Source organism: Trachymyrmex septentrionalis, unplaced genomic scaffold, assembly GCF_001594115.1.
Source record: "Trachymyrmex septentrionalis isolate Tsep2-gDNA-1 unplaced genomic scaffold, Tsep1.0 scaffold19, whole genome shotgun sequence".
NCBI classification, from domain to species: Eukaryota; Metazoa; Arthropoda; class Insecta; order Hymenoptera; family Formicidae; genus Trachymyrmex; species Trachymyrmex septentrionalis.
In genome coordinates, this window is record NW_017305071.1 from 146,832 (window position 1) to 151,279 (window position 4,448).

Sequence of the window (4,448 nt, forward strand, 5' to 3'; positions counted from 1 at the left end):
GGGTATAGAGCGGCATGCGACGACGCGGAAGTCGATCCAACGCAAAAGTTTTCCTTTCCGGCCGGCAGTGGCCATTGGAATGTCGTTTTACCGGTACACGCTGTCGCATCGCGAGGCTTCGAAATCCCCGGGATAAAGTTAGGGCTCAAGCCGGGCAAATGCGAGTTTGAAATGTTACCGCCGGACGTGCGCGGGCCGGATCTGCCTTCGGCATAATACTTTGCTCGGCCGAGCGAACTTTATGCGAATTTCGGGGAAAAATTAAAAGAGAATTTCCGCCGTTAGAGATACGAAGGACAGTCGGTCCATGAGATACGTGCGGAGAATTTGCGAAAGCAAATCTCGGGGTCGGGAGAAACTGACACTCTCTCTCTCTCTCTCTCTCTCTCTCTCTCTCCCTCTCTCTCTGTCAAAGTGTGGATTGATGTTGATACTTTGAATTCACAATATAGTTTCAATAGTGACAAATATAAATCTTTTCAACGACCTATACAAAGACAATTTAAATTTGCAATTTTTGATCGGTCTTAGCCGTTTCAATTAACTCGAATCCGCGATGCATTCGCAGCGCACGTCCACGTGAGCGATTCGCATTCTGCAGGAATGCGAATAGCAGGGGCGTGTCGACGATTTGCGAGAAGGATCGAAGGTACGGCGAGAGAAAGAGACGGACGAGTGATCGCGGAGCGAGAGAGATTGGAGGACGGGGGAGGGGGATATGAGGGGGATATGAGGGGGAGGAGATTCTCTTCCTGGGCCGATACTTATAGTGCCTGGTAATGAAGGTGTTATTAAATAGATTGAGATTAATTGCGTGATTAGTGCTTTATGTGTAATTGGATAGTGAGCTGAGCGGAATCGCCGAGAAGGAATTAAATTGGTGTTCGTGTACGTGTTTATATCCTGAATCTCTTCTTCTTCTTCCCTTTCCTCCACCCTCCCTCCCTCTCTCTCTCTCTCTCTCTCTCTGTCCCTTTCTTTATTACTCTTATTCTTACGGTGTGTGATCTTCGAGCATACGAGGATCCGTCGTTCTCTTCCTTCCACATCATGTATCTTGATCCAAATAATCATCAAATTTTTTTCACATTTTGATAATTAAATTTTACTCGTACATTATAATTTATAATTTACATTTGTATAAAAAAAGAGCGATATTTTAGTAAGATCAATCACGAAAATTATTATCGTTAGACGATGGCCAGGGTACGAGCGCGTAGAGCGACCGCGAGACAAGATCGGAAGAAAAAAAACGACTGTAGACGGCCGCTAAGAGGGTGGTAGAGACGCTCGGTGGGAGAGGGTTTCTTCTTGGCCCTATTAAAAAGCCCGTTTCCTCCTCCGTTTCTAAAAGCCTCTTATGGCACTCGAGGCAACTGCGAAAGCACTTGAAAGCTCCTGAAAAGCCCGACAACACTTCCCTGGTTGAGTGCCGCGTCCCGCTAGGAGGCCGCCGCGACTTCGCACCCCGTCAGCAAGATACCCTCCGTTCTCCGTGTGTTGCAATATCGGCTCTATCCTATGTATTAAACATCGAGTGCCCTCCTCGCGCCGATTCCGGGTCCAGTCGCGACGCGACATACTCGAGTCAAAGAAATTCCTCCTTACGATTTCTCTGGCCAGGGTAGTCGTAAACAGAGATCTCTTGTGATGATATTCTTGTATTTAGCAAAACACATCCAGCAGACTGCACAAACGTCGGTCGCGTATACCTAATTGGATATCTGTTAATTGGCATGTTTTTTTGTGAGATAACGAAATTGGAGATTGCCATTTAAAAATCCTTAAATTACAGATTTAATCTTAAAAGCAATGCACGAAATGCGAATCATCATCGTAACGTCAGTGGGCGGTGTTATCGATTGGCTTAAATTGGACATCTGTTCACATTCGAAGTGACATAGTGCGGTAGTTACCGCGGGGAAGTCGGACGATATTCTAATGTATTGTAATAAGGCTCTCGCGGGGAAAAGCCGTTCGCGCGAGAACCCATTGGCCCATTTTCATTTAAGACGCCTAGCGATTGGTCGTAGACTCGTAGAAGAAACACTGCATTATGTATGTTCCCGTTATCTCCGCTCGAGAGAGCGCTTCAACACGCGGATTACCAACACCTTCCGTCCCACTCTTGTCCTTTTCCCGCGTCGATTCGTACTGCTTTCCTTCCTTGGCGTTCGCCTTGAAACTTCTTTGACAATCTCCATTTCCAGTTATAACGAAACTCAAAAGCACAGTGTTGATTATTAATCAAATAGGAATTGATTAAGGGTCATCACGTAACGCGCATAAAGCCGCTATCGAAGACGGAGGTAACTCTGTAAATTTGCCATGATATTGAAATCGCGCAATTTAAGAAGATCTTCGCGTTCGTCCACCTAATGTAACGTTAAGTCTTTCCGTTTAACGTTTTCGAAACCGATCCAACATCCAGGCTGCAACTAAATGAAACAATTCCTGGAATTCTTCCTGACTTGACTGGCGCCGTGGTAAGGCGAGGGTTGGTTAATTTCTGGAAAGGTCCGGGACGCGGCGCGGTGTCGGAGGCTCGCTTAATCTGGCGCAGTTTAGACAATTTAGCGCGGTTACCCGGTTAGCGTCAAACATAACCTCGCCACTTGGCCGGGTGTAAAGAATGGCGGCTGTAATGTCGGTCCACGCTCTCCATGCCGCCTAGGGGAGGCGAAAGAGGAAGGGACAGGGTTGCGAGGCGTGAGCGCGCGGGGGGGGGGGGGGGAATGGGAAAACGGGTGTGTGCTTACCGGTTACCGAAGTAGAAGGGTAAGAGAAGAGGGGCTGCTACTACTACTGGTCCGCGCCGGAATAACCCAGCTCTTTAATTTAAAGCCGCCGGACAGTAATTAAAATAACCACCCCCGACACACATATTCCCTAAAGCGGTGCCCAACCTACTCAAGAAAACGCTTTCTCATCCCCTTCAGTTCCCGTGGCTCGTACAACTTGGTACTTTCCGAAATGCAGTCACGTTGCACAGTGTTAATAGGGATTAACTTTACTTTTTTCCGACAAGCAAATATGTTTGTTCAATTCATTATTCATTTTCGTTGGTGTAACTTTTGCGGATTTTCAAATTTTTACTTTCAGCTTCCTATGATGATTAATATTGATACGTACGCACACATACACACACACATACACACACACACATATATATAATTATAGGCAATCCGTTCTATATCATATTTTCAATTTCAAACTTTCAGACCAAGTGAAAGGAATGATGAATTATTTTTAACACAATATCGTAATTATGAATAGCTGTACGTATTTGAATCTGGTTTGAGCACCTTTCCGCTTGTGGTTCTCGTTCGCGATTACGAAAAGGGCCGAAGTCAGGACGAAAGCGTAGCAAAATGGCAAATTTAATTTTGCCCGTCATGTGCCGAATTTTGCACCAAGTATTCCGTTTTATTCGAGTACGACAACCATAAGCAAGAACGAAAGGAAATCAGATGATTTATGTATAATATGATTAACGATAATATTATTGCCTAAAAGCTTGGCGATCTTAAAATCAGGTAGCCGATACGAGAGTCAAGAATTTCGATTAAATGTTTCATCAGCGTGGTATCGGTGCAATTTTCGAGTTGCTGGACGACGCGGTATCAAATTGCAGGTAATCACGGAAATTAGAAACGCACGTTACGCGCCTGAAGCGTTTAAGGCATATAACGAACCGGTTTAATAATTCACTTAACTGAATATACTTTTCCATCACCGATCGCTCGAAGCGGGAGATTGGCTGCAAAGTGTTGCACGAAACGGGGGCAAAATAAAAATTAGTCAAAGACAAGGAACGCAAACTTGGGACGGCGAGAGCGGGATGATTTCATTCGCCATAACTGACCGTTCCCTCAGGATTATTATTTTTTCATCAAGACTCGTGTGAGGATGAAGGGAGAAAGAGAGAGAGAGAGAGAGAGAGAGAGACGGGGAAAAAGAGAGTGAGGGTCCAGACGGACGGGCCACCCCGAGAAATTGCATCTCCAGGGTGGGAAGCCCTCCTTCCTACGTTCCTTCCACGGGTAGCCTTCGCGAAATATATACGAGCCGGCAAATTGAAAACTAGCGATCGGCCCGCCTGAATAAAATATCGTTTAAATTGATCGTAACACCTGGTATATCGGCCGCCGGTTATATCGACGCTGGTGCTGGTCACGATTGCAACTTTAAACGCGGATCAGCTTACCCTCTTATGATCTAGAATGTGCATCTCAATTCGGTTCTTTCGTGAAAGACAATAATAGAACGCGCGACCAGTGATTTAGACCGATATTCTGATATATACACGTATATCACTACTAAAAAAAAAAAAATCTATCGTTCTCGTTATATATTTTCAGTATTGAGACAGTGGATACAAAATACAATCTTAGTGGCTTGTACATTTTTTAATTTCTTTCTTTCTTTCTTTCTTCTTTTTTTTTTTT